Source organism: Ranitomeya variabilis, chromosome 3 (genome assembly GCF_051348905.1).
Source record: "Ranitomeya variabilis isolate aRanVar5 chromosome 3, aRanVar5.hap1, whole genome shotgun sequence".
Lineage (NCBI taxonomy): Eukaryota > Metazoa > Chordata > Amphibia > Anura > Dendrobatidae > Ranitomeya > Ranitomeya variabilis.
Genome location: NC_135234.1, coordinates 161,105,030 through 161,127,565, shown reverse-complemented (window position 1 = coordinate 161,127,565; position 22,536 = coordinate 161,105,030). Strand labels below are relative to the sequence as shown.

The 22,536-nt window shown below is 41.9% G+C and overlaps 1 protein-coding gene across 6 annotated transcripts in view; it reads left to right on the top strand.

The window, feature by feature from the left end:
* The window catches only part of SYTL5 (synaptotagmin like 5), a 408,043-nt gene that overhangs the window by 115,232 nt on the left and 270,275 nt on the right, over positions 1 to 22,536 (top strand). The window contains exon 2 of one of the 6 annotated variants that reach the window (XM_077294780.1): positions 6,506 to 6,597. The exons of 4 other annotated variants lie outside the window; for them this stretch is intronic. The gene's annotated coding sequence lies outside the window, so the exon portion shown is untranslated. Of the gene's footprint in view, positions 1 to 6,505; positions 6,598 to 13,238; positions 13,361 to 22,536 lie in introns of those variants that run through there. One more of the 6 variants, XM_077294779.1, reaches the window with a different exon arrangement.

Genomic DNA, 22,536 nt, shown 5'->3' with positions numbered 1-22,536 from the left:
AGGAATTGCCTGTTTGTTAGGGAATCCCCACATGCAGCTGTAGCGACACAAACATAATCTATGAGCACGCCCAAGATATTCGGAGAACACTGGAGCATGCTCAGAAATCTCGAGTAACGGGCACACTCGCTCATCACTAATGTTGAGCGACCATTTTGGGTGGGTCCTGTGGCTTGTTGACTTGCAAAACAGAGGAAGAAAAACTCTGCAAATTGATTACATAATCAAACAATGCAAGTTAAGCTCATCACCCCTTTCCCTTGACAGTGAATGACGGCTGGAAGAACAGTTAGTATAATGCACTGTATTGTTATCTTAAAGTGTCATTGCTGAGACAGACGAAGTTTCCACACAGGCATATGTAGACAAGATGTATTGTGAACATATATACCCTCTAAAAACAATGTACTGTAATATACAGTACCTGACTAATAAACACCATTATCCATGTGGTGTAGAAATAAATGATAATCCAATGAGGACCACCTTATTAATCAAACACCCCCAAAATTCTTTCTGATGATGCCAATAGACTTATTAATCCCTGATGGATAACCTTATCGCTAGTTGTAGGAGGCTAATTCATTCTAATGGACTATATACTATGTGGGCATGGGGAACAAGCCAACAAGTTGATCCAGAGGCACGTTTTAAGCTCAGACATGGCGCCACCAGGCAGGCCATCTCAACCTGGGATTTTTTCATCATGAATTTGCAGCCATCACAATCCATCAACTGAGCCTCCTGATGAACAGAATAGATGGCTAACGCATCAAGGCAGTTTCTACAACTAATGCTAAGTTTACCAATCTATTCATATACAGGGGTTGGACAAAATAATGGAAACACCTAACGTTTTGGCATCATAATCTTCGAACATGTGATAAACATGAAAACCGTGACATATGGTAATCTTTTGCAGTTGATTTTTTGTGATATGTGTATGTAAACTAACTGTTTGTTTGGCATAATTGTAAGAACATTGATGAGAACCTGATACCAATGGCAGACCTCTCAGATTTTCAAAGAGGCCAAATTGTTGGTGCTTGTATGGCAGGCGCTAGTGTAACAGAAAGTGCCCGAATGCTTGGCATGTCAAGAGGTACTGTCTCCAAAGTAATGACTGCGTTTGAAAGAGAAGGAAAAACATCCACAGCAAAGCACAGGTCCGGCCGAAAGTCAAAGTTGACTGAGAGAGCGTCGGATTCTAAAGCAAATTGTAAGAGAGGATCGCAAGACCACGGCTCCGAAAATCACTGCTGAGCTCAATGAATACCTACAGAACCCAGTTTCCACGAAAACTGTTCTTCGGGAGCTGCACAAATCTGGATTCCACAGAAGAGCTGCAATTAGAAAACCGCTGCTCTCAATGACAAATGTTTCCAAGCGTTTAGAGTGGTGTAGAAACCTCCAGAATTGATCCCTCGAGCAGTGGAAACATGTGATATTCTCAGACGAATCATTGTTTGCCCTATTTCTGACCTCCGGCCGAGTGTACTTTTGGAGACAGCCGAAAGAAGCATTCCATCCAGACTGCCTTCTCCCAACTGTAAAACATGGCGGAGGTTCTGTGATGATCTGGGGAGCTATTTCGTGGAGATCCGCCGGGCAATGATATCCCTTCATGGAAGAATTAACAGCCGAGATTATTTAGGCATTTTGGGTGACCAAGTGCATCCAATGGTTCAAGCACTGTTCCCGTAGGGGAACGCCATCTTTCAGGATGATAATGCACCAATTCATACAGCTAGAATAGTTAAAACATGGCACGAGGAACATTCTAATGAAGTTGAGCATCTCATCTGGCCCCCACAATCCCCAGACCTCAATATTTTTGAGCATTTATGGTTGATTTTAGAGATTCAAGTTAGACGTCGATTTACGCCGCCATCGTCGCTCAAAGAGCTGGAGGGTGTTTTAACTGCAGAATGGGCTAAAATTCCTTTGGAAACAATTCACACCTTCTATGAATCCATACCTCAGAGAATTGAGGCTGTAATCGCTGCAAAAGGTGTACTTACACCATATTAAACTAACTTTTGTTGATGTTTCCAGGTGTTTCCATTATTTTGTCCAACCCCTGTATGTATTTTTTTATACGTGAGAGATATTGATGTATTAGAATAGGCCGTCGCTTATTTTCTTTCTTTAGCTTGCTGTACTAAGGTATAAAAGGGAAAGTGAGGGAGAACCGCCGAGGAGCAGAGGGGCCAATGCTCCTGCACTAGCATTCTAACCTCTGCGTTAGGCAGTATCAGCTCAGACAAAGAGCAGGCATTAATAAGTCTATAGTTGGTATTATCAGAAAGAATTTAGGGGGATATGTTGAATGCGGTGGTCCTCATTGGATTATCATTTATTTCTACACATTGTTTTTAGAGGGTATATATGTTCACAATACTTTTTTGGTCCTCTACAATTTGGATAGTCCTTTTTCCTTTTTTAATATGTAGACGAGATGCCCAGGATGGGTTGAAGTAGGGGTTGCAAACAGCTGCTACTATACCGCATTCAGAATCTGAGTTTAGGAGGATTCCTAGGGCTCGTGCAGATGACCATATTACTCAGACGAGTCATATACATCATTTTGATGGATAACACCCTTCTCTATGTTATTCTATAGGGCTGTGCACATGTCTGATTTTCTCTCGGACTGATGGTACTTGCCCATTCATGTCTATGGGTCCATGGAAAACATTAACCCCACTCGGATTACATCTTCACGGTCAGACTGAATGAAGAAGATGGAGAGACTTTTTCTTTTTAGGTCTCCACATGCAAATAAATCAGATTACACTTTTATCCAACTCAAATTTTGAAAAGTCTGATCAGTGTGTGATTTTTTTTCGGATGTGGAGAAAACTGTCGTGTGACCCTAGCCTTATACTGTTCATGGCACCCATGGTAATACGATTAGAAATTAAAGAAAACATTGCATCCATCTAGTTCAACCTGCTACAGTGTAATTTAGGAGAGGTCTTAACAGTTACCAATTTTCTTAAATTTAGGGAAAATACATTTCCAGACTCCAAATATAGTAGAATAAACCTCTGTATTACTTTCCTATATCAGAGCTATAATAATACAATATATTACAATGTGTAGGAACCTGTCATATAAAGAAATAACTTTTTTTTCTTGATGAGAGTTTCACAGTCTAACTACTTTTAGTGTATGTTTCCACATTCAGGAAACCTTCAGGATTTGCTGCGGATTGGACGCTGCGTACAGCCACAGCATCCAATCCGCAGCGTCCAGATGTTTCAGCATAGTGGAGGGGATTTTATGAAATCCTGTCTCCACTATGTGTGAAGGGCCGCATCCGGCGGCCCTGCATAACTGGACATGCGGCGCGTCTTTCCAGATGGCAGCAAGTCTATTCATCTTGCGGAGACACTCCGTCTCCGCAAGATAAATAACTCGGTCTATGAATACGATGCGGTGATTGCACATGTGTTCAATGAACACATCCGGAATCACCACGCATACAACAGGGGGCGGCGCTTTGGGCGGAGCAGGGTACCCTTACTGTAAACGAAAATCTTACATACTGGTTGCTTATAGAGAAACCTTCTTTCTCTAGTAGTTGCCTCTGTGTGAATGATATGGCCACAATAGCTATAACTTTTGAGCATCACCACCCTTAAATGGTAATTCCCATCTTTTTAGATGGATGTTGTTGGATAGTGCTTGTCAAAACACTTTTTCCAGTTACTGCTTACTAAAATTCGCACCCATTCTTGAGGAATTAAATCTAACTACTTTTCTATTTTTACAGCTTGTTTCCTAAGAAACCAACCACTGCTTCTGTCTAGCTTGTTAGCACTGTGCTAAAGCTGGCCGGCCAACATCCCAATGTTCGCCGAACATGTTTGCAAACGGTACCCGAACCCCATTGAATTCAATGGGAGGTAAAACCGAACACATAGACAACACCTTAAAAGGGCCAAAAAGCTTCCCAAACAGCGCAAATTAGGGGCAGACTCCAGGAAAAGTGGCATCAATTGACCCAGATTACAAATAGTATAATTGTGCAGTGCTGATGTAAAGTACAGGGCTTGGACCAGCATTTCTAGCTGAAAATGTGAGAAGACTAAAAAGAATTTATTGGGAAAAAAACAAACAAAATGAATAAACAGAATTCGATCTTGTGAGCACCTATTTATTAATTTTGTTTGTTTTTGGCTCGGAAGGGAAGGAGCATCATTTGACTTTTTGAATGCAAAATTTCCTGGAATCATTAGCGGACGTCATGCCCCGCCCCTGATGTGCCTAAACAGTGGAAACCCCCCCACAAATGACCCCATTTTGGAAACTAGACCCCTCATTGAATGTATTTAGATGCATGGTGAGCACCTTGAACCCCCAGGTGCTTCACAGACGTTTATAACATTGAGCCGTGAAAATAAAAAAAATCATTTTTTCCCCACAAAAATGTTATCTTAGCCCCAAATTTTGCATTTTCAGATGAGTAACAGGAGAAATTGCAAGATACAATTTGTTGTGCAACTTCTCCTGAGTGCTGTAGTGGGAGAATACTACTTTTGATGCACAGTGCAAAGCTCAGAAGGGAAGAGGCGCCATATTGGAGTTCACATTTTGCTGGAATGGTTTGGGTGCGCAAAGTCACATTGGCAGAGCCCCTGAGGTGCCAGAACAACAAAAACTGTCACGGGTGTGTCAGAGGCTGCAGATAGTCACAGTGCATCTAGCTCCAGAAGGTTTCAGCAGTTAGGTTTGTAGACTCATTCCTAGTTTTTCTGACTTTAGGATCCAGTGGCAACATCCCCCAGCTCTAGTTGACACACCTGGACCGGGATGTTTATAACCCCCCAGAAGCTGCTAGGAGTTGCGGTTGATATTTTTGTTTCCAGTTCCCTGTTGCGACTTGGAGCTATTTCAGTCGGCTATCTTCCTTCTTGGTGTTGCTGGGGGATGTCTGAGATTCTCTCTGAGTGTACTCAAGCTAAATGTTCCCCCTTTTTGTGTATCCCATCTGTCTTTAGCGGTAATGGGGATTGACTAGCTCTCATCCTGTCCTTCCCGGGGCAGGGCTTATCGCCAGGGTCAGGCAGGGATTAGGTATCCTTCACTGTGATAGGTGCAGAACCTATATAGGGACGATAGGGCAGACAGGATCTGTCTAGGGGTCTGCACTCCCCCCCTCTCCTAGTGTTTGGTTCCCTTTCCCTTAACCCTTCATTTTGCACATAGTCTCCCTTCACTGTGCATGACAGAAACCCAATATATGTGAACTCATTTTACAAACTATATTCCCCAATGAAATAATCTAGGGGTGCAGTGATCATATTGAAACCACATGTGACTCACAGAGTTTAATACCACTGAGCGGTGAAGAATGAATAAATTACATTTTTACCATTAAAATGTTGTTTTAGCCCCAATTTTTTTTTTAATAGGCTAATAGAATTTTTTTTTTACCACAAACTGAGGTCCATTTTTTCCTGAATGCACCAATACCCTACATGTCATTGGGAAATATTTTTCAGTGCAAAGCTCAGAAGGAAAAGAACGCCAGATTTTACTGTTATTGTTTGCAGGTGCCATGACCCACTGGGAGAGCCCATGAAGTGCCAGAACAGCAGAAGCCCCCATAAGTGACATAAGCCCCCATTTTACAAACTACACCTCTCAATGAATTTATCTAGGTGTGTAGTGATCATAATGACACCCCAGGTGTGTCACAGAATTTGATAACATTGGGCAGTGAAGAAAAAATAACTACATTTTTGCCACCAAAATTTTGTTTTAGCCCTAGATTTTACATTTTCACACAAGAAGTGGGTAAAAATAGCACCATAATTTGTACCACAATTTCTACTAACTGTGGCATTACCTCATATGTGGCTGTACAGTACTATTTAGCCATACGGAGAGACTCGGGAAGAGCAGAGCGCTATTTGCCTCCTGGAGCGCAGATTTTCCTAGAACAGTTTGTGGACTCCATATACAGAGCCCCTTAAAGAGACTCTGTCACCTGATTTTAGCGGGCCCTGCGTTCGGTCTGATGGGCGGTGTTTTCTCTTGTTTCATTCACCCCTTCCTTTCCCGCTGGCCGCACTATTTTCTTGAATGTGAGTTGGTTTCCTCCGTAGTACACGCGTGCGCAATGCAATCTTGCCTTGCGCACGCGCAGTATGCTTTGCCCAACTGCGGACAAAGCCGAAAAGCATTAGTGCGCATGCGCCGCCGCACTATGTCCCGGAACACAGCAAAATACTTCCGGGACATAGGTGGCATTGCAAGATTGCGTGTACTACGGAGGAAACCAACTCACATTCAAGAAAATAGTGTGGCCAGCGGGAAAGGAAGGGGTGAATGAAACAAGAGAAAACACAGGGCCTGCCAAAATCAGGTGACAGAGTCCCTTTAATTGCTGGAAGAGCAGAATTCTCCCTCAAGTGACCCCATTTTGGAAATTATACCTCTTGGGGAATTTATCTACAGGTGTAGTGACAATTTTGACTCCATTGGTATTTTCCAGAAACAAGCAGCAATGAAAGTTGCCAAGTGAAAATTGCTAACTGCCATTGCGGTGACCAGTATGCTGTAGTGACAAGTACGCTGTAGCGCCAGGTACGTTGCAGTCACCAGTATGTTATGCCCAGCCCATGCTTTTGGAGACATGCACCTGTAAGTTAATGCCAAACATGTGGACACTGTATGTGGGTGTGACTCAGAAGGGGGGGGGACATTTGGATTTGGGAGTGCAGAATTTGCTGAATTTCTTGTGTGAGTGTGAGGAGCCATTTAGCTTTTCCAGAGCCTTTGTACTACCAGTAACGTGGAAGCCCCCTGTATTTCTGTTAACAGATGACTGACCTGAGTGAGGACTTGCTTTTTTGTAGATTGAGTTGAAGCTTTTATTGCGAACATTTTACAAAATGTTTGGGTCACATTTATCCAGCGCTCTACGCTGAGCACTTACTTTGGGGTTTCCATCTAAATCTCTGAGTGACGTGATTCAGAAGAAACCCAGAGGGATCTATTCACTATAATGAGGCAGCAGAGGTACTCTGGACTCCGTCTGGCCTCTGTTCAGTGGTGTCCTTTTCAGAAATGCACAAAACTGTGGCCGACGGCACTTTTATATAATCCTAAAAAGACAGACACCGCCGGATCACAGGTCTTATGGCGTCCACAGTGCCTCATCTGCCTCATTATAGGGAATCTTCCACCAGAGGTTACTTACGACTGAATAATGTATTTCAGATTTACATGGAAACCCCCATGCAAGCACTCAGCGCAGAGCACAGGATAAGTGTGCGCTGAGCCTTGCTATGATCTTTGGGAGGCAGAATGAAAAATTGAACAGTAGGTGAAGAATTGGTTATATTTATTTTTACGCTGTTCCTCGTGCAGTATAAGTGATTAGGCTACTTTATTCTTTGGGTTGGTGCGATTACAGTGATACCAGATTTATATCGGGTTTTTATGTTGGGCTGCTGTCACACACTAAAAATCACTTTTTATTGCAGAAAATAGTTTTTGCATCATCTTATTTTGAGAGCTATAATTTTTCAATATTTTACCCCACAGAGTCATTTGAGGGCTTGTTTTTTTTAGGGACTAGATGACGTTTTTATTGGTACCATTTTAAGACACATGACATTTTTTGTTCGTTTTCTATTCCAATTTGTGAGAGGCAGAATGAACAAAATCCAGCAATTCAGGAAAAAATTTTCGGGGGGGTTATGTCGATTCGCGTGTGGTAAAATTTATAAGAAAGTTTATTCTTCGGGTCAGTACGATTACAGTGATACCACATTTATATTTTTTTATGTTTTGGCACTTTTACACAATAAAAACTGTATGGTGGCTTGTTTTTTTGTGGGACAAGATGACGTTTTCAGTGATACCATGTTTATTTATATCCTTCTTTTTGATCGGGTTTTATTCCACTTTTTGCTCGGTGGTATGATGATAAAGCATTGTTTTTTGTCTTGTTTTTTATTTTATTTTTTTATGGTGTTCACTAAAGGAGTTAACTAGTGGGACAGTTTTATAGGTCGGGTTGTTCCGGACGCGGCAATACCAAATATGTGTACTTTTATTGTTTGTTTTTTTTTGTATGTACAAATATTTATTTATGGGTAGAATATTTTTTGCTTTTTTAATTATTATTTCTGTATTTTTTTATATATATTTTTACAATTTTTAAAATCGTTTTTTTTTAAACTTTTTTAAATTTTTTGACTTTGTCTCACTATGGGACTATCATCCCCATGGTTTGCAAACTGTCAGCTCTGTACTGACAGAGAAAGTTGCTGATCATGCACTGCACAACTTTCCTAGCGCTGGTGACCCTGATATCATCATGACGACATTGGGTCACGCCGCGTGGTGTCCGATCCAAGCACAGCATTTGGGGGGTTAAAGTGTCAGGAGTGCGGGAGTGCTCCTTGCACTTAGTGCCGGGTGTCAGCTGTCAGAATCATCTGACACCCTGTGACAATGGCATAATAATTTGTCTCTGGTCAATAAGGACCAGGGCACAGGGATGTATTATTACTCCCAATGTCAGAAAAGGGTTAAAGAAAATATCCTTTTGTCTTTTTGTGTTAAATATATTTTTTAAAAAGTGTTGGGTATGTTTTTTTCTCCATATCAGTATTTTTATTAAAAATAAAAATTTAAGATCTTTTAATTTTCATCTTGGAAAACCCAGAGTTTTTAGACTTATTGTCAACATTTTTTAATAATACATGGAGTCTGAGAGGTAAGGTTTCTCCTCGTTGAGATTGAGATACCTGACATGCTAATCTAAGGAGGTCTATAGGCCATGCAATGCTTCTCTGGCAAATATTAAATATGCAAATTACCTCTTTAGAGAGGAAGAGGACTTGAACTCTAGTGCCACCTATTGGAAGTAGCAATCCTAAAAGTCAATATAGACCCTTTAACGAGCCTGTCACGATATGCCAGTCTAAAATAAGGGAAAGGGAGCCTCACACTGTCCCTGTAGCTAGGACCCTACCAATTCCTGTCCCAGGGGTACTCTTAAAGGTAGAGAGGCCAAGGTCTCTGACCTTAGTATGCTCGTAACTTAACTATCCCCTACCCCCACCCAAATAGTATGGGATAGGCTTGAAATGGATAGCACAAACCAGACAGACCGGGGAATCAAAGGAAATTGCAATCACACAAAAATGCTCATGAAACAACAAAGTGGAGAACAAGGGAACAATCGGAGTGACCAACCAAATGGCAGGGGATAAGGAAATACACACACAACCACACAGAAAACTCTTAGAGTTGACACCAATTAACTACCACAAAATAAGGACTACTCCATCACCGTCAAACTGAGTAGCTGTAAGCCATCACCAGCAGGGGACAGGAAGCAGTGAGATTTAAATAGCAGGCCCTACAGAGTGATAGGATAGGCCAAATGGCAGATCAAAAACATCTGGTGTAAGAAAGAAGTGGATGAAAGACCAAGGGTAATCAGTACACAGACAGCAACAGGATCTCCAGTGGCTCAGCAGATAGGGATGTAAGCAGACAACCACAAGACTGCCGGATCAAATCCTGAGGCATGACATTACTCCCCTTCTATGAGGTGCCACTGAACCTGAAGAAATACCCAGCCACTGATGCCACTGACAGAATGCCCTCACTAGGTGGCCCACATGCAAATCTTTTGCATCGACCCCAGCAGCATCCTCCAGACAAACCTTTTCCACAATAGGCATCATTTTTGCCATTCTCTCCTGCAACTGGTTGACGTGCTCTATGATGCTTGGGTAGGGCGTGATCTTGGCTTCCCAGGTTTCCTTGGCCATGTCTAGGAGCCCTCTCCGATGTCGACCATACAGGGACTCGAACGGAGAGAAGCCAGTAGAGGCTTTAGTAACTTCTCTGACAGAAACTCCCAGTCTCAATCATACTTCTCAATGACCTTCTTGATCATGGCATTTAAGGTCTTATTGAAACACTCGACTAGGCTGTCTGTCTGTGGATGATAGACTGAGGTTTGCAGCTGCGCAATCTGGAGGACAAGCTGGAGGACATCAGTACCACACAATCTGGTGCTTGGAAAGCAGCAGTATAGTTAGCTCTGTTCCCCGGTACCGGGTGCTGAAGACGTTTCTCATCATTCTCCCTTGCTCTGCTGATGATCAGCGCAAGCAGGGGAGAATGTTGAGAGTTATATTCAACTGATAACAGCGAGAGCAGGTGGCGGCTGATGGGACTATTACTCCCATCAGCCCACACCTGTTGCCGCTAATAACAATGAGAACAGGCGGCGGCTGATGGGAGTATTCATCAGCTGCCACGTGCACTATAAATAAATAAATGGCTTGGGTTCTTCTGTATTTTTGATAGCCAGGCAAAATTGAAAGCTGTGGGCTGCAACACTTATCTGTCAGCTTCAGCAAGGCTGGTTAAGAATAGATGGATCCCCTCTCTGCTTTTTTTTTTATTATTTAAATAAATAATTTTAAAAAACAGCATGGGGTCCCCCCATTTTCGACAACCAACTTTGCTAAAGCACACAGCTGGGGGCTAGTATTCTCAAGCTTGTAAGGGACCATGGATATTGACCCCCTCAGCCGAAAAATAGCAACCCACAGTCACCCAGAAAAGGTACATCTATTAGGTGCGCCATTTCTGGCGCTTTGCCCAACTCTTCCTACTTGCCCTGTGGTGGTGGTGGTGGGGTAATATTTGTGGGGTTGATGTCATCTTTGTATTGTCTGGTGACATCAAGCCCACAGATTAGTAATAGAGAGGCATATATTAGACACCTATCCATTACTATTCCTATAGTAGTATGGTAAATAAACACACAGCAAGTATAAAGTATTTTATTTGAAATAAAAACAAAACACTTTTCTACTTTTATTTAAAAATAACAAACACTGCTGTACTCACCTAATGCCCATTACATTGAAGCCCTCGTCTCCCATAATAAAACAAAAATTAAAAAAAGATCCCTCACCTGTCTGATGTCCTGTCTCATGCTGTTCTTTGTCAAATCCTTCAGGGGTGTGGTTTCCAAAATGGGGTCACTTATGTGGGGTTTCCAATGTTTAGGCACATAAGGAGATCTCGAAAAGTGATACTCTCGATTCCAGACAAATTTAAGTTCAAAAAGTCAAATAGAGCGCTGCAGCATGATCGCATATATAATTATTTTATTTGCTGATATAAATTTATTCAGAAAAAAATTCTGTCTCAAAATGGCGTCCGCCGCGCCTGTGCAGTAGCATCTATCAGCGATCCGATAGATGCTACTGTGCCAGCGCCATCTTGATGTAAACATTTTTTTTTTCCTCTAGCAAGATGGCGCAGGTGCCACCAGTGCCATCTTAGGGGAGAAATTTTTTGCTTCTCTAGTAAAGTGGCGCAGGCATAGCGGGCACCATTTTGAGACAGAATTATATATTTTTTTGGAATAAACTAGTTATGACCAAATGAAATAATTCCTGAAGAAAACCGGAAATTTTCTGCAAGAAATCCGCATTTTTTTTTGCGTTTTTTTTCCCGTTTTTTTCGCGGTTTTTTTAGCATTTTGCAAGCGAAATTAGCTTGCAGAATGCTAAAGTTTTCCAAGCGATCTGTAGCATCGCTTGGAAAACTGACTGACAGGTTGGTCACACTTGTCAAACATAGTGTTTGACAAGTGTGACCAACTTTTTACTATAGATGCAGCCTATGCAGCATCAATAGTAAAAGATAGAATGTTTAAAAAAAATAAAAAAAAATGGTTATACTCACCTGCAGGCAGCCGATCTCCTCAGCGGCGTCCGTTCCTATAGATGATGTGTGTGTGCAGGACCTTCGATGACGTCGCGGTCACGTGAGCGGTCACATGACCGGTCTCGCGACCAATCACAAGACCGCAACGTCATCGCAGGTCCTTCACCACACACCAGCTATAGGAACCGAAGCAGCAGCATGCACCTGAGAGGCGGGAAGACTGCGGGGGCCATCGAAGGTGAGTATATCACTATTTTTTATTTTAATTCCTTTTTTTTACCAATTATATGGTGCCCAGTCCGTGGAGGAGAGTCTCCTCTCCTCCACCCTGGGTACCAACCGCACATAATCTGCTTACTTCCCGCATGGTGGGCATAGCCCCGTGCGGGAAGTAAGCAGATCAATGCATTCCTAGGTGTGCGGAATCCCGCAATTCCGCAAATTTAATGAACATGTTGCATTTTTTTCCGCGATGCGATTTTTTCGCGGAAAAAAATGCAACATTTGCACAAAAAATGCGGAATACCTTGAAAATAATGGGAGGCATATGTTAGCGTTTTTTTCGCGTTTTTATTGCGTTTTTATAGCGAAAAAACGCAAAAAAACGCAGAAAATACTGAACGTGTGCACATGGCCTTACAGTCAAGTGTTAGTGGCATCAAAATGAAGCCTGCTTTGTTTCTAGTGGGTTTTTTTCCCCCAAAGAATTTGATGCAGGAAAATAACACCAAAATAATAATTGGTACTGAAAACGCCACAAAAAGCGTTATGAGCAAAATTATTCTTTTATGCAAGACTTGAGATAACCAAAAAGTTGATGAGAAGTGAGTCTCCATTGGTGGAAGAAATAGACCGATATGAAGAATTATTGACCTAGGATATGCTCTTTATAATAACAAAAACAACTTAGTGGGCTTCTGCCAGATATGAGGGTCCTGGATTCAATCTATGCAAGCTGAAGAAAAGAATATTCTAAAGTCCAGAATCACATTAAACAGGGAAGATTCAATATGATTATTTTTTCTACATCTGTCAGGTTCTCTCTTTTTCTTTTCTAGGATGGGATGAAGGACTAGGCATGGAGGAATTAGGGATATGGAGATAATTGTCTATTGTATCATTTTGTAAATATATCCCTGAAATAAAAAATAAATTTCATAAAAAAACCTTCATATATAAAGCTGCAATTTTAAAATACATTTTAATACATTGAAAAGTGGCAGAAAATAACACAATGAAAGGGCCTTGTATTGTGATCCTCAAATTTCCAGTATGTATGGTAACTATGTCAGCTGTGCTCACTGAAAACATTAAATTGCGTGCATGCCTGAACTGCAGGAAAAATCAGGTACGTTTCCTTTCACAATCCAGCATGCCTGTGATGTCACTAAACTGTAAAATGTAGTATGGGGCGTTTACAAGGTATGTACCTGCCATTCTGGCACGCAAACATTGTACCGCTGGGCGTGTAAATTGTCACCAGGTCTCGGGGACAAGACAGTCTGGTTTGTCAGGTTTCCAGTACAGTCATCTGTGCACTGCTGAGGTTGTTTTACACTGGAAATAATGAGCTTTGATGAAGCACAAAACAGTTTTTGTCTCATTTTATACTTACAAATTGGCGCTACATAAGGTAAGACGTCTGATCATGGTACGGATTACTAGATACATGATACAAGCCTCATTTTGCCAGGAAAAACTGTTTTCTTACACTGTATGGTCTATTGATTTCTGTTATACTCTGGTCACAGACTAAGTAGAACTAGGGGCCTGTTGGATAATGACAGCACAGGGTAATAGATCATTTTTTCGAGTTCTCTATATAGCGGTTTTTAATTGGCGATGCCTAACTTTTATAGATCTGGTCCTGCAAATAATTTATCTTCCTCTATGAATGAGTTTATCATGTCGGTTTGTCATTTTAGGAATTTGCTTTTGTGACACATAAGCAAATCGACCCAAGTGGATCACATAAGCTCATTGTATTAGTTTAGCTGACCAGGAAAAAGTCACTTCTGTTTAGAAAGGTCATAAAAGACAATCCGGATGATGATTGACAACTATTACGTCAAGAGAGTAATGGATTTTCTTTTGTTAGCTGTATGGATGAAGTGTAGATTGTTCACATATTCTTACAGTGATTACAGGTATTCTTTTTTTATATATGATTAATTACCCTTTAATGGCTAATGGTATGACAATAATATGAGATCAGATGCCATCATTAGGCACTGGCATAACGGTCATATGTGATTATATCAGATACTGTCATTGGGAACTGGTGAGAATGATATGGGATGCCGTCATTGGGCAATGGTGTGGAACATGTAAGGTCAAATCAAAATGGACAGTGGTTTCGTAATTTAAAGATGTCCTTCAGCATCGGATGTATGTTATGCTTCTGCTAGGGTCAGTGCATGCTGCCTATTATCTTATAGCCTAGTCCAACATTGTATAATCCTCTTAAAAAATGTATATATACTTAAGTCAGCTTCTTTCCTGTTATTCTATGTTATTTATTTGAAACTATTCATCTCAGTATGTTTTTACCTAATACTGTATATGTATATATCATGGTGAGCAATTATCGATAGAATGATCGAGAGTCGTACTCGACTGAGCAGATAGCACAATAGTAGTGATGAGTGAGCGTTCTCGGATATAGTGTTATCCGAGCATGCTCGGGTGTTATCTGAGTATCGTGGGGGCTCGAGTAATATGCTTTAGTCCCCATGGCTGCATGATTCATGGCTATTAGACATCCGCAATACATGCAGGGATTACCTAACAAGCACACTCTCTCATCACTACTAAATAGTCTAATTTGGTGATGTGAGAAAAATATAAGCGTAAATTAAATTTATGTGATCAAATAACTAAAAACTGACTTTTGCATATGTATTCACCTTTTTTACTATGAAGCCCCTAAAAATTCTGGTGGAATCATTACCTTAATAAGTCACATACTTAGTGAAAGGAAGCCCACCTGTGTGTAATCTAAGTGTCACATGTCTGTCAGTATATATACTTTACCTTTTATGAAAGGTTACAGAGGCTGCAACACCATTAAGCAAGAGGCACCACTAACGAAACAACACCATGAAGACCAAAATGATCTCCAAGCAAGTCAGCGACAAAGTTGTTGAGAAGTACAAGTCAGGCTTGGGTTATAAAAAAGTATCCCAATCTCTGATGATCCCCTGGAGCACCATCAAATCCATTATCATCAAATGGAAAGAACATGGTACTACAGCAAACCTGCCAAGAGAGGGCCGCCCACCAAAACTGTCATCCTGGGCAATTAGGGCATTAATCCGAGAGGCAGCATAGAGACCAAATGTAACCCTGAAGGAGCTGCAGAGTTCCTAAGCAGAGACTGGAGTTTCTGTCCATACAACCCAATAAGCAGTACACTCCATAGAAGTGGTCTTTATGGAAGAATGTGCAGATAAAAGCCTTTACTTCCACACAAAAATTGTAAGGCTCTTTTTGAATTTGCCAAATGACATGTGGGAGACTCCCCAAATGTATGGAGGAAGGTGTTGTGGTCAGATGAGACCAAAATTGAACTTTTTGGGCACCAAGCTAATGGTTATATCTTGCGCCAAACCAACACATCTCATCACCTCAAGAACACCATCCCCACATTGAAACATGGTGGTAGCAGCGGAAAGTGGATGGTGCAAAATACAGAGATATTCTTGAGCAAAACCTGTTTCAGTCTATCAGTGATTTGATACAAAAATTCACGGCACTCCTGGGATAGGTGCTCAAGTAGGGTCCAATAGTGGTAATGTAAAATAGAAAAAAAATTGGCACTCAAATGTGTGGCCAAACAATATATATATACAGTATATATATATATATATATATATATATATATATATATATATATATTTTAATTGAATAGCAGTCAAAAAAGCAAGAGTAATAGACGTAGACATTTTGGTCCAATATGACCTTAATCAGTACACTCAGACTGCACAGATCAAGGAAGAGGAGGAAGGAGAGATAGGACCCAGTGTCCTATACAATATATTTCCAGGTTAGGATAAGAAAAGGTATGGCATAACTGAACACAGTGTCCTCCGAGTTCAGTGACGACGTACCTCTTCTTGTCCTAACCTGGAAATATCTAATAGGACACTCCTTCCTCCTCTCCCTTGATCTGTGCAGTCTGAGTGTACTGATGAAGGTCATATTGGACCGAAACGTCTACATGTATTACTCATGCTTTTTTTTTACGACTATTCAATTAAAGGATGTATACTGTATATAATGTTCAGCTACACATTTGAGTGCCAAGTTTTTTTTATTATACATTGTCAGACTTGAAGATTGCTGTTCACCAGAGGAAACATCTAACTTGAAGGAGCTAGAGCAGTTTTGCCTTGAGGAATGGGCAAAATCCTAAAGAGACTTGCAGCTGTAATTGTTGCAAAAGGAGACTCTACAAAGTACTGACTTTAGGGGTGTGAATAGTTATGGACATCTGCTACTTGTAAGACCCGGCTGGAGGGAGTGAACAGCCCCACTATCATCCTGTAGTTCCCTACAAAAATAAAAGCCCTTACTGGGTTTTCTTAAATCTGCCTTGGCCAAATCGCTTGACCAAGTCCACACTTACTTTTATTCTGCACTGAAACCACAGCTATGTCTGTGGCTGCAATGCACTTCAGCGGCCTCAATATGCTTCTGTGCGCATCCTTGGGGGATACATACTGTCCCTCGCATATAATTCCCCTCACTGCCTCACAGGGCAAATACTTTCGCAAGCCACTGTATGTAAGGCCCTTTTACAACCAAATTCTGAATATTGCAAAAATTACAATAACCTTTATCAGGTGGCGGCACTCATACTCTTTTTTTCAAGCTAAAATGAGCATGTTTTCTGTCACTGTATGAGATGGCCCACACGCAGCAAACAGACCAACTGACATTAGTATTTTTCCACAAGGGTAGCAGGAGAAAATGCACCAGTACGCCAATACCCCACGTGAGGAGCTGGCCTTGTTCTAAAAGAGCGAGCCAATGTATGTAGAGAGATATCCGCGGCTCTAAGAAATGCAGACTTTTTCCAGGATGAAGCACCAGTTACGTCAATCTTATTGTTGTGTTTTATTAGAGATTTGCTTGCTGTGTTTTACTTGCTTGTCAGTTCAGGATCAGGAATCAATGTTTCCATTCAGTGACAGTAAGCAGAGGAAGTCCTGCAGGCTGGATCTTATGCATACATAAGGTGAGATCCAAGATTAGTAATGAAGGAACTCTACCATTGTTCTCCCAGGCACTAGTCCCATTGTGTGGAAGGGGATAGTAGGCACAATGGAGCTGTCATCACAGGGGTCTCACATGCAGTCCCAGGTGATAGGTGGAGTGATGTCGAGGGACGAGGATCTTGGCTGAGTCCTGGAGCCTATGGATTGATGGCCTATGGAGTTTAGAGATTGGTTGCCGGCTGGGCTGGTTCCCCCTGCTACTGTTGAGTGAACTGTCATCTGGGTTTAAACTTTCTTAAGGACTGTTGGGCTTTGGTTGTGTTATCTGCCTTCTGGAGGAGCATGAACTGTGACTACAGATGCATGGACTGTGACTACAGACTATACTGGCAGGAGATACAAAATGTGTGGGCCAACCAAAAGTTGGGAGACAGTGAATATCACCTGGTACGGGGCCAGTGGGACTAAAGGCCTCGGGAATGGAATCTTGTGGGCTGGGAGCAGTGTATTTTGGACATCTACCCAGAGTTGTTGTAAAACCATGGATGTAAGGAATAAAAAATAGTTGTATCATTATCCTACCTTGGTGATTATTACAACCCACAGCCTTGGATCTTCACACCCAGCGTCAGACTGGAGCACCTTGGGCCCACCAGAAAAAATCATTCTTGGGGCCCACTATGTAGCTACATAGAAATAAATACAAGACCACCAATTGTGCGGTAAAACATGCCAATATCAGGGTGAAATATAAGGTAGTACACATCTTAATTATGTAGCAGGGGTTGGGTTTAGCCCCCCTCATAGATTATAATGCAGCCCCCTCATAGAATATAAGGTAGCCCCCTTCACAGAATATAATGTAGCCCCCTCATAGAATATAATGCAGCCCCCATAGGATATAATGTAGCCCCCCATACAATATAATGTAGCCCACTCATAGGGTATAATGCAGCCCTCCTCATATAGTATAATATAGCCCCCCACAAAATATAATGTAGCCCCCTCAGAGTATCATGCAACCCCCTCATAAAGTATTATGCAGCCCCCCATAGAATATAATGTAGCCCTCTCATAGGGTATAATGCAGCCCCCCTCATAGTGTACTGTAGCCCCCCCACATAATATAATGTAGCCCCCCTCAGAGTATAATGCAACCCTCTCATAAGGTATAATGCAGCCGCCCCTTAGAATATAATGTAGCCCCCTCATAGGGAATAATGCATCTCCCTCATATAGTGTAATATAGCCCTCACAGATTACAATGTAGCCCCCTCAGAGTATAATGCAGCCCCCCTCATAGGGTATAATGCAGCCTCCCCCCCATAGAATATAATCCAGCCTCACAGTTTTATGGTCACCAGGACTCACTGATATATACAGTATATATATTAAAAAACAAACACAATACTCACCTCTCCTCGTTCCCATGCTGATGCTCTGCTCCGGTATCACCAGCTGCACTGCAGTCTGCCCAACACACAGCAGGTATGCAATGGAGTGGCGTCATATCGCACCTGCTGTGTCAGAGGCAGAGGGGAATGATGGGATAGGGAGAGTCATCTGATGCTTTCTCCTCCATTATTGCTTTCAACTGTATCGGCATCATAGATGCCGATACAGATGAATGCGACATGCGCTGGGGGGCGGCGCTGACGCCGGGCCCCCCCTGTCTTACGGGCCCCATAGCGGCTGCGTGGGCAGGGGTCAATGGGGGAGCGGGGGCCCTGGTCTGCTGGCCCTGAAAGCGGGCAGTGTTAGACACAGCCTGCGGCTAAGACTGCCCGCTATTAAAGTGAAATGAGTATTCACCTCTCTCCATGCCCATGGGGGCGTGGGGAAGAGTAAATATTAATTTCTCTTTAGCAGCGGGGACAGGCTTTAGTCGCAACAGCCGGCTTCTGCCTCCTGTCACCCGCTGCTGCTCCATCAGCACCGGGCAGGCCCCCATGACTCATGGGCCCCATAGCTGCTGGGTGTGCCACTATTAGCAACGCCACTGGTTGGGGGTCCCTGGAGCAGCGGGGCCCTAGGCAGCTGCCGGTCCTGTATGCCAGCAGGTGTCAGTGACTGGGCCCACCGGACAATCCTTCAGGTCTCCAGTTGGTCAGTCCAACCCTGTTCACACCTCATATGTGGTGGAAAACTACTGTTTTGGCATATGGCAGGGCTCGCAAGGGAAGAAGCACCGTTTGAGTTTTGCAATGCAAAATAATTGGCTGGAATCGATAGCAGGCGCCATGTCATGTTTGGAGAGCCCCTAATAAGCCTAAACAGTAAAAACCCCCACAAGTTATCCCATTTTGGAAACTTGACCCCTATAGGAATTGATCAAGATGTGTGGTTAGCATTTTGAACGCTCAGGAGATTCACAGAATTTTATAATGTTAAGCTGTGAAAAGTCAAAAACAAATTTTTCACAGAAAAATGTTATTTTAGTCCCAAATTTTTTATTTTCGCAAGGGTTGCAAAAAAAAAGAACCCCAAAAATTGGTTTGCAATTTCTCCAGAGTACGAGGATACTCCATATGTGGTGGAAAACTGTCTGGGTGCACGGCATGGCTCGGAAGGGAAGGGATGCTATTTTGGCTGGAATAGGTTGTGGACACCATGTCACATTTGAAGATCCCTTGACATGCCAAAACAGCAGAAACCCTCACAAGTGACCCCATTTTTTAAACTGTACCTCTCAAGGAATTCATCTAGTAGAGTAGTGAGCATTTTTAACCCTCAGGCGATTCACAGACTTGGCCCCTTGAAGAAGCCTATGTGAAACGCGTGTTGGGGCTGTTGATGTGGTGTTTCTCTTGGTTAAACTATGGGTAAGAGCTTTTACTGATCATATGGATGGATTGAAATGGGTTTTGTAGTGAAATTGTTCACTGACTTATGATGGCCCCAGTTGTGGGTAGATATATGGTATCTACTCATTTTGCATCCCTACATATTTAGTATTACATTGTATATAATACCTTAAAGCCCTAGCACTTTATAATTGTTATTCATAAAGTGACTGCTCTCCCCACCCCTTAATATTTTGTGCATGAGATATCCCCATCCTTCTACCCATCTCTCGCTATAATGACCTATAATGACCTTGTATTGGTATGTTTTTATCGTATATATGCCTTCATATTTAACAAAGTTATATGTTTTTGCAACTTACCACGGACTCCCACTCCATTTTTTTTGTATTCATCTCAGTAGAGGACTGTCTTTGTGAGACTGTCCTAGGTCCTGCATAATAACAAATAGGACCTTTTTGACATGCTGTTTATGTCAATATGTGCTCTGTTTTTATGATATTGTGTCATGATTCACAAACTTGCATAACATTGGGCTGAGTAAATTTAATACTACTATTTTATCCACTAAAATGTTGCTTTGACCTCAAATTTGTAATTTTCAAAAGGGTTAACAGGAGAAAATGAACAGTACAATTTGTGACGCAATTTCTCCTGAGTACATACATACCCAATAAGTGGTCGAAAACTGCTTTTGAGGCACAGTGCAAAGCTCAGAAGGGAAGGAGCACCATATTACAGTGCAGATTCTGCTGTTATGGTTTGTGGGTGCCATGTCACATTGGCAGAGCCCTTGATGTCCTGGAACAACAAAACTCCCCAGAGGTGACACCATTTTACAAACTGTATCTCTCAATGACTTCAATGAGGGGTGCAGTGATTATTTTTCCCTCAAAAATGATTTTTTTCACCCCAATTTTTTTAAATTTACAAAGGTTACAAGAGAAATTGTACCATACAGTGCACAGTGCAAGGCTCAGAAGTGAAGAAGCACCATATTGGAGTTGATATTTTAGTGGAGTGGTTTGAGGGTGCCATGTCACATTGGCAGAGCACCTGAGATGCCAGAATAGCAGAAACCCCCCATAACTTAGTGATGTTATTTTACAAACTACACCTCTCAATGAATTCATATTGGGGTGCAGTGAACACGTTGACACCACATGTGTCTCACAGAATTCTATACCATAGGGTGGCTAAAAAAATAATTTTTATCACAAAAAATATATTTTAGCCCCAGATTTTACATTTTCTCTAGAGGAAATGAGGAAAATAGCACCAAAATGTGTCACACAATTTCTGCTGAATGTGGCAATACCCCATATGTAGCTGTACTGTACTTGCTTAGCCACACGGCGAGACTCGGGAGGGAAGGAGCGTTATTTGACTCTTGGAGAACAAATTATCGTAGAATAGTTTGCGGACTCCATTAGTGATGAGCGAATATACACGTTACTCGAGATTTCCCGAGCACGCTCGGGTGTCCTCCGAGTATTTTTTAGTGCTCGGAGTTTTAGTTTTTATTGCCGCAGCTGAATGATTTACATTTGTTAGCCAGCATAAGTACATGTGGGGATTCCCTAGCTACCAGGCAACCCCACATGTACTTATGCTGGCTAACAGATGTAAATCATTCAGCTGCGGCAATAAAAACTAAACTTCCAAGCACTAAAAAATACTCGGAGGACACCCGAGCGTGCTCGGGAAATCTCGAGTAACGAGTATATTCGCTCATCACTAGACTCCATATACACAGCCCCTAAGTGCTAGAAGAGTAGAATCCCCCCTCAAGTGACCCTATTTTGAAAATTACACCCCTCTGTGAATTTATCTACAGGTGCAGTGACTATTTCGACTCCATGGGTGTATGCCAGAAAAAATCAGCAATGGATGTTGCTGAGGGAAAATTGCAAATCTTCCATTATATAGCCCATACATTGTGCCTAGCTCATGCTCCTCGAGACATGCACCTGTAAATTAGGCGGGCTCTCATTGCTACAGAAATGCAAAAACATGTGGACACTAAATGTGGCTTAGGCACATCATGGGGCTCAGAAGGGGAGGCATTTAGATTTGGCTTTTTTTTTAGAGCCTTTGTGCTACTAGTAATGTGGAAATCCCCTATAATTCCATTAACATAGGACAGACAGAGTGGGGACTTGCTTTTTTTGTGGAATGAATTGAAGCTTTTGTTAGGAACATTTTACATAACATTTTGGATCACATTTATCCAGCACTCTGCGCTGAGCACTTACATCAGGGTTTTCATCTAATTCTCCAAATGATATGTTTCAGATGTAATTCCTGAGAGATCCATTCACTGTAGTGAGGCAACAGAGTTACTCTGGACTCCATCTGGCCTCTGTTCAGAGGGGTCCTTCTTTTCAGAGGTGCAGAAAAGCGTGCACTTTTATGCATACTTTAAAAGACAGATACAGCCAGATCATAGGCAAGACGATGTCAACAGTGCCTCCGTCTTCTGCTGGGTGTTCTGTCTGAATCACGTATTTCAGAGATTTACACAGAAACCCCTGTGTAAGTGCTCAACATAGAGCGCAGGATAAATTTGAACCAAGCCTTACTGCGATCTTTGGGAGGCAGAATGAATAAGGAAGAATTGGTTTTATTTATTTTTTACGTCGCTCATCGTGCGGTATAAGTGATTAGACGACTCTTCTTCTGGTCGATTCCATTACAGCGATACCAGATTTATAACGTTTTTTATATTTGGCCGCTGTCACACTATAAAAGACTTTTTTTTTTATAAATGCAAGTTTTTGCGTGGT